This window comes from Euwallacea fornicatus, chromosome 32, assembly GCF_040115645.1.
Source record: "Euwallacea fornicatus isolate EFF26 chromosome 32, ASM4011564v1, whole genome shotgun sequence".
NCBI classification, from domain to species: Eukaryota; Metazoa; Arthropoda; class Insecta; order Coleoptera; family Curculionidae; genus Euwallacea; species Euwallacea fornicatus.
In genome coordinates this window covers 1,871,616-1,894,176 of record NC_089572.1, presented here as the reverse complement: position 1 = coordinate 1,894,176, position 22,561 = coordinate 1,871,616, and the positions used below count along the sequence as shown (strand labels likewise).

General features: G+C 40.7%; 3 long non-coding RNA genes across 3 annotated transcripts; all 3 read right to left on the bottom strand.

The window, feature by feature from the left end:
• Positions 1-833: 833 nt before the first annotated feature.
• On the bottom strand, positions 834-5,894 carry LOC136348330 (uncharacterized). The gene is made up of 2 exons (XR_010733635.1): positions 5,183-5,894; positions 834-4,382 (listed from the first exon to the last, which is right to left on the bottom strand). It is a non-coding gene; the product is annotated as an uncharacterized lncRNA (long non-coding RNA).
• Positions 5,895-8,593: 2,699 nt separating this feature from the next.
• Positions 8,594-10,966, bottom strand: LOC136348325 (uncharacterized). Its single transcript, XR_010733630.1, has 3 exons — positions 10,716-10,966; positions 9,497-10,657; positions 8,594-9,195 (listed from the first exon to the last, which is right to left on the bottom strand). It is a non-coding gene; the product is annotated as an uncharacterized lncRNA (long non-coding RNA).
• Positions 10,967-19,539: 8,573 nt separating this feature from the next.
• Positions 19,540-21,225, bottom strand: LOC136348320 (uncharacterized). Its single transcript, XR_010733623.1, has 3 exons — positions 20,894-21,225; positions 20,070-20,842; positions 19,540-19,965 (listed from the first exon to the last, which is right to left on the bottom strand). It is a non-coding gene; the product is annotated as an uncharacterized lncRNA (long non-coding RNA).
• Positions 21,226-22,561: the final 1,336 nt, after the last annotated feature.

Genomic DNA, 22,561 nt, shown 5'->3' with positions numbered 1-22,561 from the left:
GGGGGGGGGGGGGGGGGGGTTCGCACAATCTGTACAAGTAGCTCGCAAATTTTGCGGCTAATTGGGTCTTAATATTTCAGTTGACGTTAAGGAGTCATCAAAAAATTGTACTCGTTATCGGTTCGTCCAGAAAAAAAAATCTCGATAATTGCCGGACACGTTGATATAGATTCGGCGAGAGCGATAATGTTCGCCGATTGCCCATGTTTTTTTCTTTACCCTGTACGACGCAGTCCCTTGTATTTTCTAAAACGTTCTTAAGAATAATGGAAGGGAATAGTAAAAATCGATGGATTCGTCTTTAAGTTAATGCCTAAATCTCAGACTGCAGTCCTGGTACACTACCATCGAACGCTATACTATCACGTTCAAATCTCTTACCATCCAATAAAAACTTAAATCCAATTAGTGTTTAACGCTTTATGCTTTATTTGAAATCTGATAAACATATAACCCAAACTAAATAACAATAAAAAAATACATCAAACTTTCTTTCAACTAAAAGTAAAGTTTTCATTTACCAACCATACTCCCAAATTACTCACGTATGCCGAAATAAACTATTCACCAAATGAAGTGGCCTGATCGAATTTTTTGATTTTAAAGTGGAACAACTTCAAAATAAGAAAACGTAAATAATTTCTGTTTTCGGCTTCAACTAAAGAAATTTGGCGGAATCAAAAAAACACAAATACTTGGGATTTTACTGAAGGGCAGTCTCACCTAGAGACGGAAGTTCCACTTTAAAAATTCCCCTAAAATTCGGTTGGCTTCAATTGGAGTTCCTCTAATTCCTTTACATGGGGTGGTGCCACGACGGAACCACCTTCTGCTCCCCCTGCTTCATGTGAGTCAACAAGTCCAAATGAGGACTAAGACCGACCGTATCTTCCATTTTGCAGAAATTTGGAGTTCCATGTCGCGATTTTAAGTGAACTTTAAGCTGCGATTTTCTCCTGAATTCCCTGAAGCACAAAGAGCAAATGAAAGTTTTGCCCTTTCCACAGTCTTGGGCCTTGTGAACACTGAGACATTTGGGGTTCTTGTACAATTTGAAGCAATTTGGACACACCACTGTAACAAAAGGCTAAAATTTGAGTAGGTAAAGGCTTTATTTTCTTAAAGTTATTAAAGCGTCTTCATTGCCGAATTTAGCATACAGAGTAGAATGTTCCCGGGAAATTAGATATCCCGCTTAGGTTGTTTTCAGAGAAATTCTACTAGATTCAAGAGACAGTCTATGCCACATGGAGATTATGTGAGGGACGATATAATAGGGAATTATACGAAAATGTCTTTGTGCACTCTAGCCGCGTGGGATTTAAGATGTTCTTTCCTCCGGAACATTCTCGGACACAAGGCACATGCATGCTCCTTGCTCTTGCCGCAGTCTCTGGAAATGTGCACTGCAAGCGAATTGCGGTTCTTGAAGTAGCGGTCACAGCTCTGACACCATTCTTTATCGGCTACAAAAAAGACCCTAATTAGGAAAATTATTCTTCTTGTAACGAGCAAGGGAAAAACATTGAAAAATGAAGAGCTAGCACTTCACAGCAACTCTAACAGTCACGTTATGCTACTTCTACACATCGTAGATCGCACATATTCCTCACACATTTCACTCACTTCTGTTAATGGTCAGTCCATATCGTATCTTTCCATAGCCCATATTGCTTTTTTCCATAAGATTTCGTTAATCCCGACAGAGCCAGAGGTGTAAGTTTAAGTCGCCCAATTACTTGTTTGCAGTCGAAATCCTGATTGGACGTCCACACCACGTTACTCCAAGAAAAGCGGTATGTGCTCCCCATCCGTCGGTATTTTGGTAAAATGTGGAGATGTAACATGTTTGACTTGAAAAGTGAGTGAAGGCAAGTGGAGATCTCCAAGAATGTCGAGGAGAAGACAGCATTTACCATTGGAAATTATTTGTACGCAACGTGGGCTTGGGGACTCCCATGGAAGATTTTTTTAGTGTATCTTGTAAATTATTCTTTATTTTAACATATCAGAAATGCCGTCGCTTTAAAAGAAATACAAAATTATCCAAGAAACATTGAACCAGTGACCAATTGGGATGCATCCAAGACCAACTTCAAGTTAGACGTTGCTTCGAACTTGGATCGTTGAGTGACGTTATCGCAACGTAATCAAAACATCACATTTCGATGCAGTTACATCCAGATTATCACTCGAGCTTGAAAGCTCCTTGATTTCCTTTGTCGCTCTACCGGATTGGGAAAACTTCTTAATGTCGAAAGCACTAAAACTTCACCAGCTATCATGTACCTTTACTAAGTACCACATAGTCTCAGTACGTAAATATATGACAATGATTTTCTAACTGTAGAGCTAAATACCATTCTCTAAGAACTTTTACGTTCGGTGTGTTTGACGAGATGGTGCCGTTTAAGGGTCTGGTACCGCTTTGATGAGTACTCGCATATGTCGCAGTTATAGTTTTTAGTCTCACCGCAATCATATCGCAGGTGGAAGTGCAGGGAGTTCTTGTTCTTGTAAACTCGAGTGCATTGAGGACAGGGTACTCCTCCTAAAAGTAGGTACCACCGTTTATATTGTGCTTGAAGGTCAAAGAGGTTTTAAGAGTGCAAAGTTTACACAACAAATACACAAGTTTATTTTCTAGGAAGGTACTAGTTAGATGTCGACTAAAGCTGATTCAAGACTTGGAGGTAGGATGCTTTCGTATAATGTGAACCTTGAGATTGCACCTTTGGTGGAATTTCCTGCCGCAGAAAATGCAGCGAAACTGAGGTTCCTTTTGGCATTCGAACTTCAAATGACGCCTCAGATGGTTTTGCCGAATGTACGATTTGTGGCATTGATGGCAGGGGAAAGTCGCTAAAAATTGGTCAATATAGGCGTTACATGTAAGTGTAAACAAATGCGAAACGTTGCTGCACGCTCAAACGAGGGCCGTGCGGAAAGCGAAATTTCGCCACGTCACTTGATGACGTGCACGTGCGGTAAAAGTGGGTTCTTTCAGCTGGGAAATTGTGTAACCCGGAAACCGGTGGCGGTTATACTACTAACCGCATGCTACTGATGTGTCGCGATAAATTGACGGATACTAGATAGTTGCAACAGTTGAAAGAGTTAGTTTTCCGAAGTCTTCGAACTTATGCAGGAGCCACTGTTTTTTTGAAGTTTAAGTCTCGTGGAAATAATTTAGATCAGGGGCGTGCTCATGGGAGTTCTACAAATTGTCAAAAACAGAAAATATTTGGAGGAGCAAAAACTTACTCTATAAAAATGGCCGTATTTTCTCTAGGACCATGCGTGCCACTGTTTTCTGCAAATCCGTGTCTTGGTTGTCGTTTCGCGTAACCATCAATTTTCCAGGTTTGCACACAAAAATCAGGAGCGCACTCAAAGTGGGTCATAGAAATTGCGAAAAAAATATATATATATATTTCAAGGAATTCAATTTAATTCACGTCAGTTTAACAAATAATTTTTTGAAAGTCGTCTACTTCGTGCAGAAGCATGCCACGTCATAGTTCCGCTGCAGACATATATTTTCAATATTCCTGCACGGAACCGGCAATTTCCCACTCAGAAAGCAGGACCGTACTCGAATGGGTTTGTAAAAATTCCGAAAAATCGCAGATGTTTTTGCGAGTTCAGTAAACTACTTTTCAAAGATCGTCCGACTTCGTTGGTGCCGACGATGCAGAATACGTGATTAAAGCATTGTTGATGCCGCACTGAACACCCAGGATGTAAAATTATCATTTTTATTCTGTAGAACAATTCTATATTTTTTGTATTTAACCATCTCCGACAAATCTAGAAATTTTGGAAGTTGAAGGGTTGCGATCGTGATTAGTTAATATCGAACACTTTCGTTTTGTGTATCCACGCCATATGCGACTGCAGATGACTCTTCTGTTTCCCAGCATACTTGCACAGGGTGCATTTGAATCTTGGAGCAACGCCACACTCATATTTCACATGTTTATCCAGATTGTGCTTCCATTTGTACCGTCTGCCACAGTAGTTCGGACAAGGGACAAGATCTAACAACAAAACCATGGTCACAATCTATCACCCGAAGACGGGGGGAAGAAAGCAAAGACGGAGAACAAGTATCACGTTTATGTGCAAAAACTGTCCAGGAATTCAGATGCAAACTGACTATGACTATTCATATTTCCGGAAATTCTACAGTGGCGACTTGTTGAGATGGGCCAGATGAGTCAACTTTTCGTGTCTGTTCAGCATGAATTTGTGAAAGCTGGAGTAAGAGCAATGGGGGCACTTAAAGTTCCGTTCCTTTTGGCACTCGAACCTTCGGTGCCTGGTCAAAGTGGCGTGGTGGCTATATTGCTTACCGCAGGTCTTGCAGGAATGGAGTTTCCCTGCAATCAAACAAAATCAACTTGGCAATTAAAAAATTGATCAATCTCCACTGGATGATGCTCGATGATTGTGGCAGAGTAGCCCGATTGTAGCTATCTTATTCGAAAACGTAAGGTGCAGAGAAAAGGGTCCCAAACACGACAAATTTACACTGAAAAAATCACGTTTCAAATACTCTCGGAGTCTCGCGATGTTTCTGAATAATTTTACTGCTTTGGGGCCGCCGCCGATGGGTTTAATCTAATGCCAACACCCATTGAAGGCTTCGAACCGATGAAATTTCAAACAAAAAAAAAATAAAATAAAATTCCAGGCATTTATTCTACTTAATCTGAGAATAGAAGCATTTCAACAAGTTGAAAAATATTAACTAAAGTGTGTCTAAAAAATCCTGAAACACTCCAGCTCGCAACGCGAACTTGAAAACTTGCAAGTAGCTTCAAAATAGTGAAACTTCAAATTGACCTTTAAACTTGAGCGTAAGGATGCCTTAGAAAATCAGAAGAAAAATATAAAATGTGAAAAAATTATGGAAAAATTTCACCGCCGTGAGAGACCTCTGGAGGCCTAAATTTTGCAAATTTACAAAAAATCTTAAAGTCCAGTTTGTTAATCGAGGTTGTTAATTTAAACTCGTAGCCCCTTCAACTGCCGTAACTAGTTACGAAATCAAACCCTTTTCGCCACTCGTTCGGACTAAAAAAATTGTCGCTTTATCATTATTTTTTTAATCAAAATTGCGAAATGTCGGTGTGTTTCATACGAACGAACAATGCTACATGTTGTTCAACTTGTGCACCATGCGACAATGCTGCGTCATTCGATGTCGGATCTTCGCCTTGTAAACGCACGTGAACACAGGGCAGGAAATAGAGGGTGCTTTTCCACACTCATAAACCAAATGTCTTCTCATGGAGTTGTAGGCTTTGTAGGTGTTTTTGCAGGATTTGCATTGCCACAACTCTTCCCCAATCTGGTCGTACCCCGTGATGGGGGGCGGTTTTCTTCCGCAGTAGTACTTTTCGTGTCTGTTTAGGGAACCTTGCGATTTTAAAAGACGACTGCACTTGTGGCACGTGTATGTCGCGTCAGCACTGGAGGAGTCTGAAAATTTGTTAAATGTACATCATTAGAAGATATGTGATTCAATGCAGGCGTTAACTAAGCTCGAATTGGAAGACAAAATGCTCAAGGAAACGCCGAAAGTTGTGATTAATTTGCATCGTTCCTGTATTACTTCTAGACGTCTTTAAACTGTGAACGTACAATGCCGGAATACAAGTAAAGGAAATTGCACATTTGGAGAGGAATCTGGGGGAATTAATGGTGAAATACTGACTAAGGTCTCAATGTATTTGAATGTCTCCTTCTGACGTCAACCCTAAATTTTCCCTCGAGCTGCGGGCGAATGAATCGCTCTGGAAAGAAGAGTTCTTGCCACACTCAAATTTTCCACACCTGTATTCACCGTTATTTCCGGACACTCTGTGTAATAAAATACAACAATGAAATCCGCTAAAATTATGAAAATAACGAACTTTGGTATTATCATAACGTTTCTGGTACGTTTAAACGGCACTCAATCTTAAAGTACTTCTTGGTCTTGCGGAGATGGCTGCATGAGGGCTCGCTATGAAAAGTACTAGTTAAGTAACAAATTCGAAAATTTCACTTTTCGCACGAGGTAATTTCACTATGAATTTTTTCTTCGGAGAATGTAAATGTTCTCGACGCTTGTAAATGCTCAAAGTTTTCTTAAGCTTAAAGCAGGAGCGACATGGAGGACACAAGTGCCGTCCAGTGGTTTCACATTGATTATTTTTGCGGAAGTTTAGTGAATTCAGTTTAGCGTTTGCAGGACTTATTACATCTGGAGCACTTGTGAGTGTGAGCTGCTGAAAAAGAAAGAAATAGTATCGTTCACACTTTTTGGTAATATCTTCCATAGTAAAGGGGCTACTTGGTTCCTTTGATTCCAAGGGAAACTTTGCCAATTTTCACTAGTTCATTCGAGGTTACACCTAAAGCTCACATCACATAAGCTAAGGAAACAGGAGCTTCAGACCGCCATGTAGAGTAATTTGAGTTTGTCTCTTTTCCTCCAGTTCGGCACCCATTAAATTGCATTTGCGTCCGCCAGGTTCCTTCCAGCCACTTAATTGTGCGCTCAGGCGACAAGGACTTTCTCTTTCAGAATAAATATTTATTTATCCAATCACCGGTAAAATATAAAAATATGTAAAGTTATAATAAACTTCTAATAACGTAACGATTGCATAAATACACCCCATTTTTACGTAAGTACGCGCAATACATCAGTGGCGTTCACTTCCCCTTTCCTCTGGAGCTACTTGTGCTTGTTACTCTTCCTCTTTGGTACAGCTGCGTTAAGTGCACAATTATTGAGCCTCTGATGTCTGATTAAGTTTTTTTTTTCATAGTAAGTCTTGCCGCAAGAGCATTTGTGACCTCCCTGGCCCTTGGGCCTCCTCACTATTGGCACTTCGATGTATTGCAAGTTCAGGTAGTCTAGAACTGAAATAGCCCTTTAGGTGATTGAAGGAAAGGTGATTTTGCCCCAAAACCGTGTGTGAACAGTAACAGCATAGTAATTGAAAGTTTGTATAATGGTTTAGAAGTTTTGGTTCCTTTCAGGTGCGAAGCGCTAGAAAGGGAAAAAATATACGATATGAATGTGTGAGATGGAGAGGCGTTTATTATACAAATTAGCTACAATACAAAAGGTGCAAGATCTGAGGGGTCGCGTTCGTTAAAGTAAAAGTCGTACCATCGGCCTAAAAGTACCGCCTGCCTCTTAAAGTAAATCTGTACTGGAACTATAGAATTTGACACATAAACAGATAGAGAACTTCAATCGGTAAACGTGTATGGAGTATGGAACAACGCGGAAGACCATCATTAGTATGTTCGATGCATTCGTTCAACCTCAAGTTGCTTTGAAAAAAAGGGGAATGCTGTAAAGAGAAAAAAGGTCGTATTGCCACTTTTTTAAAGAAAGCCCTGTATTTTCCGTTAGTTGAGCTTACTATCTAACAAACATTTCACCTAGTACCCTGTAAATTGGCTTTACTATGGAATTTCCCGATAATATGAACACAAGGGAGAATTGTTTGACTTCCATTATCTTCCTTGATTTTTTACACGATGCTTCCAGCAGTGCTATCGCCGCTCGTTATCAACTTTAACTGAGACTTGTCTCATTCTCTCTTGCCTGAGACCACTCGCCAATGGCGGGCCCATGCGTGGTCTGGTAATCGCGCATGCGCCCGACTAATACCGGTCGATCGCGCATAGATCCGTTGTCAACCAATGGGAGCGCGGCTAGCTGACGTACACATAAGCAAGTCGACTTAGAACTAGCCTCAGTTCTACTTGGTAACGAGTGCGGGTGACGTTACTCTAAATTGTGATCGCACCTGTTTACTTGTGCGTAAACGCTCGAAACTCCAAACTTCTCGCAGAAAACAAATCTTGTAGCCAATTACTGCACAGAGCTTAAAGAAATTACGGCAAATTAAATAACCTCGTTAGTCATTTGAAAAGCGCGACATTTTAATGGTCTGATAACAAATCTCCCTTTTCATCCATTCCCGCCAAAATGGCGTATCCCATTCTTAACTGCAGCATCAAGACTATTATTTTCTAACGGTATCACCAGTCGACAATGGATAAACGCATAAATCACTGTTGGTATTTCTGATCGAAAACTCCGTGCACCTGTGCCATGTGCCTTTTCGTGTTCTCCTTGCGATTGCTCTTGTAAGTGCAGTACTGAAAGTTGCAAACGAATCTCTTCGATTTGCCGCAGTCCACTTTGAGGTGTTTCTGCAGCGACTGCAGCTTCAGATACGGCTTGTTGCAGTTTGGGCAAAATAAACCTAAAAGTTGTTAGATACAGTTACAAACGTTTTATTCCACAAAAAGGAAATGTTCTTTCTAATCGGATAAATATTTCAAAAAAACCGAAGCGGAGAATTCGTCAGGAAACGACGATCGTTTTCCATCAGGATTGACCAAAATTCTCCCCTCTCGTCGTCTTTTCCGTTTCTTACAAGTTTTGAGATATCGACGCGGTCAAACGGTGGCGTCACCAGTTGTCGGAGCGGCACGTCGAGGGCACACTCGAAGTGTGCAAATCTCTGATTTCTGTCGACGGCTGAACGTGCAAAGGTGAAAATAATGCGAAAAATCAACTAAAAGAATGTTTATTTGCCATATGTTTAACAAGTCCAAACTTTCTAGTGTAAGTTTTCGGGCAAACACTGCAAGTGAACTTGCTTAATTTTCCGCAATCCAATCTCTTGTGGGTGCCCAGGGACTCCTTGTTTTTGTACATTCTTTGGCATCCATCACATTGCACTAAACCTATAGAGAACATCGTTAAATATTTCCTCCCTTTCGGTGTAAAAAAAAATCTCTTACGCATACAGTTATATTTCATTATAGTTGTGGTGTTAACAGACTGAGGTGAGATAATGACGTGAAACAAACGAATTTTTTTAGATTTTTCTCGTTTTATTTTTGGAAAAAAGTCTTTCTCACCGATTTCGAGAATACGGCCCCCACCGGAAGCCGGTATGAATTAAACGATTTCAAATTCATTCCGGCATGATCAACGCAAATGATGGATAAGTCTCAAGTGGGTGGTCAAGTGGGCCTTCTGTTTGCCGCAGTAAGAGCAAAGTCGACAGCGAAACTTCTTTTCGACTCCGCACTCGTACTTTATGTGTTTTGTTAATGAAGATCTGTGCTTGTACGTCTTACTGCATTTGCTGCAGATGAACTTGCGACCTGAAACCACACACATTTGCAACAATCGTGTTCGCTAGGAAATTGACATACCCTTAAAAGTCCTCGAGAATACCAACGTTTTATTCGTGCAACTCACCCTTTTGCCCCACACCCCTTAAACCTTCGAATCTGTCTGATGGACCAGAGAGCAGAGCAGTTAATACATGAGTTATAAATTTATCATTTTCCAATATTGAGCGCAGAATTTTCAAATTTACAAACTAGTTCGTGTCGGTTAGTTAGTAGTTCGGGTTAGTAGGTTAGCCACGGAGGTGCACTCGATAAGAGGAATCTGACTCACCCTTATGTTTACTTTCTCTGCTCTCTAGTTTGTTTTGCTAGGGTCAGTTTCCTGGTTCTCAGTTGTCCAAGGAGCGGCGTTTCGGCCTCCGGTAAGAGATGGCGTCTTTCAGAAAGTGGTCCCTTCTCTCCTTGGCTTACGCGCATGTTCCGCGGCTCCTTTGAACGTACTGGCAGAATGTTCTTCGACGATTTCAGTCAAGTTTCTGCCAATTCAAATCTTTTTGCATTACTTCTGACACTTTAAAGCGCGACCAAAACCTCAAAGCCATTCTCAACACTCTTAAAACGCCTTTAGGGTCACTACACGTTCTGGAAACGCAATTAGAAGCGTCGAGGGAGCTTACCAAATGCAAAAATATCAGTTAATTTTCCAGGACCGGCATTTGGCAATTAACATCGTCGCTCCACGCAAAGATCTCGCCTATTAGACGGGGTGGGAAAAATCAACTCGGTTAGAGCTGGTTAGCACCAATTGGCTGCGGAGGGGCTTTACCCGGATTTGTAGGGAAAAATTGCCCGAATCCGGGGATCCTTTCGTTCGCCTTTGCGCTGTAGCGGCGAAAAGCGGAAAAAGGAGAAAACACAGTCTTAGAAATTTATTAACAATATATTTGACATTTATTACATATTTTTTAGGGCAGAAAAATAAAATTATAACTTCGCTATTCCGAATACTAAAATATTTTACACCTAAAAATTTTTAAAATTGCATCATCGAGGATTTGAAAAATTTTAGTCTTCATGTAGAATATCAGATGTACTTTTATCAGAGTGCAATAAAGACGAAAAAAAAGCAAATTTTTATATAAAAAAAAAAAATCCGCATTACTCCGTCTGCACGTTCGTCCCTGCATGTATCTTTAGCAAGGTAACGAAGAAGTAAAAATGTATTTTTATACGATTGCTATGCAATAGAGCAAAATGAGCGTACGAATATGACACATTTCATTCCCCGGCTTAAAAAAATCTGCTTTTCATTCGGAAAGGACGATATTTTGACACTTCTTCACGTGGGTACTTAAACTGAATTTGTGCTTGAAAATCCTACCGCATGATGTGCAGGGGTGCTGCCCATGCTTCAAGCATTCCTTCCTTAAGTGTCGTTTCAACGAGTCCATTCGCTTGTATCCTTTGAAGCACTGAGGACAGGTGTATTGGGCTGAAAAACACGTGATGTATTTCTATAAATAATTGGATAACTGAAGGAAAGAGTAAACCTATAAGAAGGAATTAGTCTAGTCAATTGAAGCAATAATATTAATTAGTAGCCCTTGACAAGATCTTGGGTTTGCCCCTCTTCCTTCTGTTTTGAAACCAGTACTGAAGCTGTTTCTCCGTCAACCCCAGCTCCCCAGCTAGCTCCTTCCTCTGGCCAGGCGTAATGTAAGGATGGTTTTGGTAAAGTTCCTCCAAGTACTGTATGCTCTGTTTGTAGTCTGAGGATTCTCTCTTGATGCACAATCTAAAACCTAAAATGTTTTACCGTTAGTATAAAACTATACTACATGCAGGTGTTTTTCAGTGTGATTTCATCGATGTCTTCACACTTTCGACGTTGATTAAAATGGAATGCCTTGAAGAAATTTCCAAATGAAGCTCCGTATTATTCGATTCTTCAAAATCAATTCCACATTTTACTTACCGCTTAGCTAAACTGTGCGAGTATATCACTTTCCGGTATGTCAATCGAAGAAACCGGGAAGTGCCCTTTACTGCCTTGGGAACAAATACGGTAATCACTCAAAACAGGCCGCTTATGCGAAAAAAATGTTATATTTTTTGAGCTCGGAACACAATTCGAGGTAGCGGCAATGAAGCTGATTTGGGTGCACAACTCAAGGTAGTTCTTTCGAAGGCTTATGAGGCGAACAACATACTCGATAATCAGCACTAGATTCAGTGACCAGGCCAAAACCGAACGAACGCCATCTTTCTACTATTCTCTGTTTATTTTGCCAACTGTGTTCAAGCCAATTTATCATATTACAAAATTAAAAATTAAATGCAGAAGGTGGTTAGGTGAGCTTAAAGCTGCTAAGATTAAGGATGCAACTGGTCTTTTGGTGTCTGTGAAGGTTCTTCTTTTGATAATACGTCTTTCCGCAGTCGCAACGGTATTCCCCACAGCCATTCGGCCTCCTCGCTATTTGAAATTCTTTGCCTTTGGTGCTATAGCCTACAAAAGAATTAGACGATACTTTAATATCCTATAACATTAACAGCTGCAAGTTCCTGCATCACGTACTTTAATGGATATAAGGGTTATCATTGGTTCGTGAACCTCCGCAACTACCAAACGGCCGTTTCTGTAGTCACGAAGCCCTACCAATGAAAGTGTTGCATTACCGAGTATCAATAAAATAATGGGTAACCATGAAAGTCTTCTTTATTACCAGCCAGAAATAATCTAATTAACATCCGACGCATTCTACATAAATAAATATCCAAAATCCATAAATAAATATTTCCGATTTGGTGCCTTCAGGGAAAATCACTAAAAGGTCTCAACCGAAGCCCATGAAATAGATCGACGGTGAACCTAAAATGGGGAGCTACTGACTATTGGGTTTCCCGGAGGGGAAATCCCAAAGGGCTTACAACGATATGAGGACTCTGAATGTCTATACCAGCAGTGGTGGTTTCAAAGAGGCTGAGCTGCGTTCAACGGATAAAATTGGGGCACCACACCGTACTAACCATGCTCATTAGGAGCGAATGAGGAAACCAATTTCATAGACAGTTTCATGGAAGAGGTATGACGAGGACAGGCAAAGACACGTAGCGGGAAGAATCATCCACTTTCCAAAAGGGAGACTCGATTTGAACGGGCCTTCGTACACCTATAGCTTTGCAACGGGTCACGGAGACGAATGGACGATTCGTCCGATCGACGGGTTAGTTCAGGTTAGAAATATCCACGTTAGTCAATTTTAAGGGACTTTAAGCTTTCTGAAGGTTTTGAACTAATAGTCGTAAAGATCGAGATTTGCTCGAATCGAACGGTCACTTGAGTACCATTGAATAGAGCTTCATGCTGACCCTTAAAGGAGTCCTATACTCTGGCGCCTTTTAACTAGAGACACAATTTTAGCTACATCTGAATAACATAAACATGACCGGTAAGTAATGCTTAAAGCACAGTTACTACATAAGAACATTTCTATGTGCAATTAACGTAAAATGATCAAGGGTTGAAATATGTAGCCCAGTTCTTGCGATGGCCGTTGCTGATGTGCAACTTCAAGTGCTCGGGTTTCTTGCCCAGGTAGCTGCAGCCCTGCACCGGACATCTGAATCTTTTTTCTTTGACAAACTTCAGGCAACCGTTCTTCCCTCGGACGTGGTTCAAGAAGGACTCGGCTCGAACACCTCTTTTAGGCTCGGGTCCTTTATCGTCAAGCAGTGGAGGTGGCGGAGTGTCTGGTTAAAATAACATGGGTAAGAAAAGGACGTGTTAGGGTCCACGCTCTATATTTACTATAATAATCAAGCTGGAGAAAACAAATACGCATTGGTTCATTTAGAAGAAATTCATTCTTTTTGATTATATTTACTTTCGTCCCTGTCATTACCACCTATCTAAACACAATACTAAAATGTAGTTAACATTATCGCATGTTACGCGAAGAGCCTAACGGCATTACTGGATTTGAAAAACGTTAAAAAGTCCCTTGGTAACGACTCAAATGACATCGATGGTGGTGTTAACTACTACGGAGCGTTGATGAAGACCACGCCGAAGAAGTAACTTATTCAATATCTTAAAAGTGACTAGACATTCTGCACATATCCTGGATTTATAACAAAACTGCAATTCATTTTAACGTGCCTGTTCAAGGAGGAAGTCTTCTTGAATTTCTTTAGGCAGTGAGGGCAAGGAAGCTGTGCCACCTGGTTGCATTCGTATTTCTGATGTTCCAGCAAATGCTTCTTTCTCTTATAACGCCGACAGCAATCCGTGCATTGGTAAGAGTAATCTAGAACGTTTCATTGTTAAATAATAAGTAACATTTATCCTAAACACAATTATTTAGTTTTCAGTTTGAAAGTTATGATGGGAATTCTGAAGATGGCGTTTCACGCTTTGCTTCTGCGTGAACTTGGCGTCGCACAAGATGCAAAAGAAGTACTTTCTATCCTCACATTCGTTGCGAGAGTGACGTTGAAGTGAGGCTTTGCACTTGTAAGTCTTGCCGCAGGGGCACAGGTAACTGTTTCCGACTGAAAGAAAGTTTTGCTTGTAACAATTTAAAACATACTTTGGCATCTTTAATGATGTTAATATCATGAGTTTGTTGTGTCTGTTTCCCTTCTGAAGTGTGACTTTTTTAAGGACATGGTTACTACACTCAATATCTTTTACGGTCATATTATATGAAAGTTACAATAGCAGGCGTGACTAGAAACTAGCTGACTTAGGCGAAACCGGGTGAAGGGGATTTAGGTTAGGACTCGGGGGGGGGCTGGCGCTGGAAGTGCCCCATCAAATTGTGCCCGTAGAAGCCGAGGCACCGCGCCGACAAAACTGACGCTTGTTTGTGCAGGAACGCCTCGAATGAGCTGCAATCGTTTTTCACCACTGTTAACTATTCTGCTGCGCAAACTCAAGTGACCTGCCGTCACTCCTTTTCAACTGTCAACTTGCCTGCTGCGCAAACTCAAATGAGCTGTCACCGCCCTTTTCAATTGCCAACTTGCCTGCTGCGCAAACTCAAATGAGCTGTCACCGCCCTTTTCAACTGCCAACTTGTCCGGTGCGATATCGCAAATGAGCCGTTTTGCGCCAGACCGGATAAACAAATCCTTAACAAATACTTTTAACTCAGAAGTTAATTTTAGTCACAATCAATAAATGCAGACCAGACAGTCAATCTTTCTAAACCAATCATTTATTTCCTTTATCCTTTTTATGTACAGTGTTTAGGTGCCTTTTCAGTGAGGCCTTCAAGTGAGCCTTATACCGACATCCGACCACATCACAACCGAAAGATGGCGGCTTTCCACAATACGTAGTCACGTGGCGATAGTATGAGTTCTGTTTGTGGTAGCTTTTGCCGCATTTGGAACATTTGTAGCGATACACTGAAATGAGTGACTTTTTACGGAAAAACACTGTAAGCATTACATAATTATGCGAAAACAATTAACAGGGCGCGAAATGAAAGCGAAAGCGAATTGTCCAGAAACTTTGAAAAATAACTCGAGAACACGTTCTTTATTGGACAGCAGTTAACGAATGCTAAGATCTAAAACCTTCCATCACATCGCCATGTGCTGTGAAGTAATGCAACTCCAATATTTTTTTCTCAGTGTAGAGTTTGTCGCAAAAATCGCAAGGGAACAACGATTTGCAGCCGGTTTCATATAGACGGCGCATTGCGCCAACGGTCCTGGACGTTTTGGCGCGTCTAAGATGCCTGAAATTTAGCCTTCCTGTAAAAAAGTAACGGTTAGAGAGAAATAAAATGGCGAATGGTAACGAAGAAGATGGAGTAACTTCAGCGATGATAAAATGGATAAATTATAACTATTTCTCAAATCATTTACTACACCAAAAAAGTGCTTAAATAATAATAAGGAACTCAAATTAATTAAAATGACTAGACTAGAGATAAAACCATTTCAGAATTTCTTCACTGGAGAGACTGCGAAGAGCTGTAAAGGTACTGATGACCCTTGATGTGATTGTTAAGCACGTAGGTCCTACGAGCGCGATAAGGACAGAAAGGGCATTTCAGCTCTGGTTCAATGCCGCATTCCTGTCTAATGTGGCGGCTTAGAGTTTTCTTGTGGTGGTAGATCTTGTTGCAGTTGGGACAAGCAAACATCGTGGTGACCGGATTTTTGGTCAGCGTCACCTTTATCACTAAAATATTTATAATGGCGCAATTTTATCATGTAATTAGTAAGAAAAATCACATGTCTACTTACGTAAAACAAAAACGACAGGCACAATACAAAGCTAAAAAATAGCGCAGGCGAAGCATGGAAATAATGGCGGAATGACGTGAATCAAGGGAAATGGTGATATTTTTTCTTTTTCCTGTTTGGGATTAACGCACACAAGTGGGCGTTGTTGGAGCGGTGGAAGTGCATTCTCACTTAAAACTAACTGAGAATAACTGTGTGCTTTTAGTGAGCTCAGGGACGAAAAGCTCTTCTTAGTGTTTGCCGGTCGCAAGAGGCGAAGCCTCTAGACCCTAGAGAAGAGAATTAAAGAACTCAAAAGCTGCATTAGAAATGGAGACTTTCACAAGTCAGATATGGTATATCCCGACAGGTCTTTGATAACGTTCGCAGGATCAAATAGAACGACGCTTGCAGTACTACCCACAAACCATTATCAAAGAGGCACAAATTCAAATTAAGCGCGTACATCTTACATCATAAAAACCTGTAACCTCCCGTACCGTAAGTCCCGTGAGGAGAGGTTCACTTACTCACATGCGAGGCGTTACTCTCAAACAGAATCAAAGAAGAAACGAGCACTTTCCCTTAAACTTATAGAACACAGTTATGCTAAAACTTGTTTATTGGAGCAGGAACAGTACACACAGTAAAATTTCGCTTAACACACTTAAAATACTCTTAAAACGACCAAATCAGGACGATTTTCCTCACAACGCACAATCAGGAAAGTGATAGACTCTGGCGGTACTAAATCTAATCGATAACAGCCTTAGTAATCCCATGTATAGTGCTCAGGTGTCGCCTTAGATTCTCCTTCCTATTGCTCTTATAAGAGCAACGTTCGAATAAGCAGGAATACATTCGAGCTTTGCTGCAATGGGTCCGCAAATGTCTTTCAAGTGAGGGCACATGTACATATTTTTTGCCGCACTTGGGGCACACGTACTTACCTGAAATCATATTAATCAGTTAGATTGGGTTTGGACAAATTTTGTGTTAACTGGTACTCGCAATTCTAGTCGATATACACTAATTTCTAAATATTTACGGGAAATGAAGTCACTTCTGGTCAATCGCAATCGCCCTCGAATGGCGATTCGGCGTTCCCTCCTATGCCGTGAAAAGCTTACATTCGAAGATACACCTATTATATGATATACGGGGCGATTCTTAACTATGGGATCGAACTTCTCAGGATTATTCAGTGCAACACCAGAAGGTATTTGAGTATAACTAGTCATTTTCGGAAATGCCGCCAAGCTACAGCCTTACAAGACCTTAAGACGGTTACATACAAAAAATCTGCTTTCATTCATTTATTTTGTTCATTTTCAAACCGCCACTTCTTGAAAACGCTCCATTAATTGTGCGACGGCAAATGTAGTTGCAATATGATGGGGCGCCTGCGCGATTTTCTATTCAAGCCAGTCGACAGAAGTGTCCCAGTTCCGTGGCCTCCTGGGTCACCCGATTTGACCCCTTCAAATTTCTTTCTGTGGGGACATGTCTCCGGTTTATGAAACGCCAGTGGAAACAGAGCAAGATCGAATTGCAGGAGTTCCTGTGACGTTTGAAGTCGTTTAAAACGATCAGTTTGCTCATATGAGATACGTACTTCTCTATTACCAGTAGGATTAAATAATTTGTATTTAAATTGGTCAATATTTTAGGAATTGAAAGAGGAAGAGAGAGCAACCCGCTCAGCGCGGACTGTATAAACGATTAACGTGTTATATGTAATTTCACTACGGGTCCCCAAAAGACTTGAGCTTATAGCTTGAGAAATGGTACGAACTGGGTACCACTCGTCCTTTTGGAAATTTAAAAAAACATTTTGATTATTTTACGGAAATGTTTATTGCAGTGATCGACAGACATGGATCTTGATATTGGCCCCGAAAACGTCAATTTTGGCTCTGGAGCCTTAAAGATGCGTTTTGAAGAACCTTAATTTCGAGCCCCTTTAAAAATCGAGAATATCAACGTTGAAGCCAGTCGATATCTCGGGAACTGAAGAGCTGAGGCAAACTCGTTCGGTGCAGGCTGGTACGGCTCATCGAGGAAGTTAATACGATTTCTATTTTCACTTCAGTCGTTCTTCGGGTACTTTTCGCTGCTCTGTTTAACTCGAATTAACCATCGAGTTGCAGATGAATTCTCCAAAAGAAGCTTTCGAAGGAAGAAAAATGAGATCAATGGAATGCTTATTGGGGTAAAACCTCATAGTAACAGTTTTGATCCTTCCACCACCCTACGACGTTGGCGTGCTTCTTCGTCACGTGCACCTTCATGTGGTACTTCCTCTTCGAGATGTAAGCGCACTTCAGACATTTATACTTCGCAGTTCTGCCGCATTCGTACTTTTGGTGGTACCTTAAGGAGGCGAAGCTGCGGTACGATTTTGGGCATCCATCGCAGGAAAATGTCGCTAAAAATTAAATAGAGAGCAATAGATGAATAGAAGGAAAATGCTTGTTATTGGTTTTTAGCCTGTTAAGTCTTTTTTTTTAAATTTAATTTGGATCTTATTGGAGAAGTACTAAGAAATTGTAACAGATCTACGAGAAACCAAAGAAAAGACGCCATATATATACATATATTTCGTACATTGGGTGGGTGGGACAGGGGGCTTCGCGATATGGAAATTGATACGTGGAGTGATTCGTAGCGTTCCTCAGATGTTCAAGAACTGCACCCCAAGCACCAACCTCCCTAACATCGAACCAGATTTTAACAAAGCTATTTGATGTGGTCAGTACAACAACTGCCCGTGGATCATGGACATGTGCTGTTTTAAGCTGCACTTCCGTTTCGTCTTATAGGGGCACATTGCGTTAGGACAAGTGAGGTTTTTCTCCTTTCTGCACTCAAACTTGGTGTGATTATACAAAGAGGCCCGATGTCTGTAGCTTTTCTCACAGGTGGAGCATTGGAATTTTTTATCGCCATTAATGCTGCCGCCGAAGAACTTCGGGTCGGGGGCTAAAAAAATGCGAAAAATGTGATTATATCTTGAGGGAAGTTTCGATGAAAGATCATTAGATTTTCCACCGTGGACTATGGAAAATATTTAGCGTGATCGATGACGGTGGCCCCAGTGGTAATGAACGAAGCGCAACAGAATTTAGCTCAAAATATATATTAAGCTAGATCAAAGTAACATCGAATATTAAATTTTGAATGATCAGAAATGAACACGCTATTAGCTGAATACTTTTCCCATTTTCTCGAAGTGGGTCAACATGTGCCTCCTCAGATTGTCGTTCCTGTGCGATTTATATGTACAATGTGGACATTGCAGTTGCTTTTCAGTACCACATTCCCTCTTGTGCCTGCAAAGACTCTCTGGGTTCTTGTAGCTTCTGCCGCAGGAACAGTGGAACCGCTTAAATTCTGAAAAATTGGCACCGTTTCAAAGGGCTTATTGCAAAATCAGCAGATAATTCAGTCCTAGTTCGACAAATCCTATTTTTGGCCTTCAACCAGATTAATTAATAATATCAAAAAAGAACCGCTTTTCTATTTAAGAACAAATGATTTATTAATCACTAAAACTTACTAATTAGACACCATCTTATGTTTGGATTTAACGTGTTTTCCCAAGTCCCATTTCCGGCTAAATTGGTTGCCGCAATACTGGCAACGGTGCTTTGCTTTGTTACAGTCCAGGTACCTGTGGGTCCTAAGGGTATTCAAAGTTTTGTACGTTTTTGAGCACCTTTTGCATTGGTATCTGAGCACTAGAAAATTAGTAAGTACAGAATAAGAGTGAGGCTACGTCAAGCAAATACATATCGATGCTGTTACTGGTACGTACTACTTAAGTACCTAATTAGTACACTACATAGGTCTCATAGGTGAAGCTTGTTGCGTCGTGTTAAAAAAATAATTTAGGTTAAAATTTACGTTAATTACAGTGAACGGGCGAGATGATAAAGGAAACTGAAACCTGGCTTGGGTGCCAGACCTCAAAAAAAAACAGGTGAAAATGTGGGTTTTTGAGCGCGCCAAGTTAAATGCGCGGGGGCTACGTGGGAACACCACCAACCCAGGTTAATGGACTGGGAAAATTCAGGTTTCGCTGTGGGCAACTTTATGATATTCGCGGTAAATAAATTGAACAAATCCAAAGTTAATGAAAAATTTTAATTTCCAGAATTTCGTTTCCAGTTATTCCCCGCAGCAATTGTCGGGACAACTGGAGAATACCTTTAGGCAGTCCTCATGCCTGCTTTAGCTTCCGTTCATGGTTCAATGAAGAGTTTCTGAGATATCGCCGATGCTTTAGCGTAAATTACATATGTGCCTAAAGCAGGCTCTTCAGCATGTATTTAGTTAGATCTGACTAATTAAACCCTCCGTGGGCCATCATAATATGCTGCTTCAATCTGAACTTATAAACGAATTTCTTGTTACAGATTGGACAACTAAAGCGAGGTGGGACGCCACACTCGTACTTCACATGTCGTCTAAGATTGGTAATTTGCATGTAGGAGTTCAAACATCTCTTGCAGGCGAATCGTCCATCGGGCTTTAAAAGGCAGCTGCTATCGATATCTAGAATGGTTTGGTATGTTAGTATAATGAGTGTTGCGTTTTGCTGACTATTTTGAGTTTACATATGTGAAATAGACAATTTTACCCAATTTACCAAATCTTACCTGCAATTGAGCGAATCCACCATTAATCCCCTTAACGTTGAAGAAAAATCGATTAAATATTGAGAGAAGCTAAAATTTGGATGCACCCTCAAACGTAACTCAGAAATCCCGAAGTGTTTTTAGAGCATTTGAGAATGCTCAGAAATCCTTACGTTTTGGATTTGAGATGCCACATTCAATTGGTTTTTTAAAAGTTCGTCTGCTTTTACGAATAAGATTATTCAAATCAATAAGAGCGATTTTGAGCTGTAAGGGGAGAAAGTGTTCCTCGGATCAGAAACCTGACTCCGGCCGGTAAAATTATATCACAGGCCTGATGTTATGCGACGCTCTGTGCATTTTGCAGTATCAAAAAACAAAGGAAAGATATAAAGCCGCTTGAGCATTTAATTTTTTTTTAAGTCTTTAGATGGGGGGAGGCAAAAAGGAATTTTTTTCTTTCGTCAGTCCTGAGAGGAAACCAGGATAAAATTATGCAATATCTAAACTTAAGTCTTTTTTCTAGGACTTACCGATGAAGATATAAAGGGAAAACGCTGTAGTGCAAGAGCAATATCAATTGGGTATCATTTTATAAACAATGTTGACAAAATTATCGTACGCCGGTAAATGGTTGATACGGACATGCCCCACTAAAGTGTACTTTTGCTTGCAAGCGTATGCGCAGTAGGGACATTTAAAGCTGGGTTTCTTGTTGCACTCGTATTTTGCATGCCTCTTGAGAGTAGCTAGGTGCTTGTAGGCTTTGTCACATTGGAAACATGTATGAATGCCTGAAAAGTCTATAGGTCAGTTATTGGATAACCCGTTTCTAATCTTTTAACTTTCGTTAGGTCTGTTCATCTCCAGCTAATGATACACGAGAAGGAAATGTTCCGAAAACCCCACTGAAGAGGGCTAATAGACTCAAAACTGGTCTACGGGGCTTTCCAGTCGATCCCACATAAAAATGTGATGATTCTGTGTATCGAAATTACTTTATACATGACCAACTTGTGCGATTATTTAGCACTAGATAGTAGAGACCTGCATGGGCCGACCCAACCTGAGAGGGGTCTCCGGTCGTTTCATCACGAACTTCCTTTCGGGGTGAGGTTCGGTAATTGGGTCCGGTCCACCAAAGAGATTGTTGATGCAAATTTGATGGAAATGAACGGGGAGGAACCTATAAAAGAAGGTTAGTAAAAGATCCTAGTGGGTGAACTTCTTGGATTTTCGCAGATTATTCGTAATTTAATTCGTCATGTAAAACATGTGAAAACTTGAGTAAATAACCACCAAATTCAGAGCTTAGAAGACAGTTTGTCCCGTGCAGGTGCCACCAGTTCAAGTAGAAACGTATATGCGCGACGGAGAAGGACCGCATGAGGTTTAGCATGCCTCGGATAAAAACCAACGAAGTGGGTCGCGAGGCTAGTGACTGACGTGGGCGGAGCAAGTCCCGCCCACGTCTCCACTTCACTGTTAAGATTGGCCACAATTTCGCTGCCTTGGCGCCGATGGAAATTTAAAAAGACATCAGAGCAAGAACTAGAAATGTAAATAAACAAAGAAGATTAATCCGTTATTAGAACGTATTAGTGAAAATTCTGAGTGAGTAAGAGATCCAGTAACGCGGAACTGACTCCGCCCACATTAGCCGCTAGCCTCGCAACCCACTGCGGTGGTTCTTATCGTGGACATATTCAACCTTATGCGATCTGTCTTCTACTTGCAAAATCCCTGTTTTCACTTTAACTGATGATACCCATCCAGGGTGTTCCAGTTTATAGTATTAATATTTGCGTCAATTATTAAAAACAAAAATGAAATAAAAAGTCAAGTTTGCCATTGTGTATCTCGAAAACTGAGCCGTTTTCAATATATATTTATATAACATTTCCAATTTAAGAAAAGGTCTTCTATCGACTGTTAAAGCCTTGCTGCCATAAACTGGAACACCCTGTATAATAGCGTTTAGTCCGAATTACGGTCATTTTTTTTTTCTGGTCAACAAAGGAAAATAAATCAATTATTAATTTTATTTCCAAGAATTTAACATTTATTAAGGAACATCAAACTTCAACACTCACTGCGGGCCAATACTGATAAGTAGTGAAGTCCAGTTGCCTGATTCTGTAGAAACATGCGAGAGCGAGAATGAAATTTGCAACTAATAAATCTTTTTTGAACAAACGATGTTCAATGGATTGTGTTGACCAATCAACGTCTACAAAACAATTCAATCTTCCTCTTACATGTTCTTATAAAATGAGCCTCCAGGAGTCTAAAACAGATTTTTAAGGGCGCACGATACCATCTAGTACATTTAAATACACAAATTCACTTTTCAAACCCTTTTCCCTCTACCGTGCCCCCAATTACAGGTCAGATTTGCTGGTTCTAAAGATAGGATGTTTGCTCATTGCATGGGCCACCACTGTGCACTTCTGTTTCGCCCTGTACGAACACAGAGGGCACTGGAATTTCGGATTTCTTTGACATTCGTACTT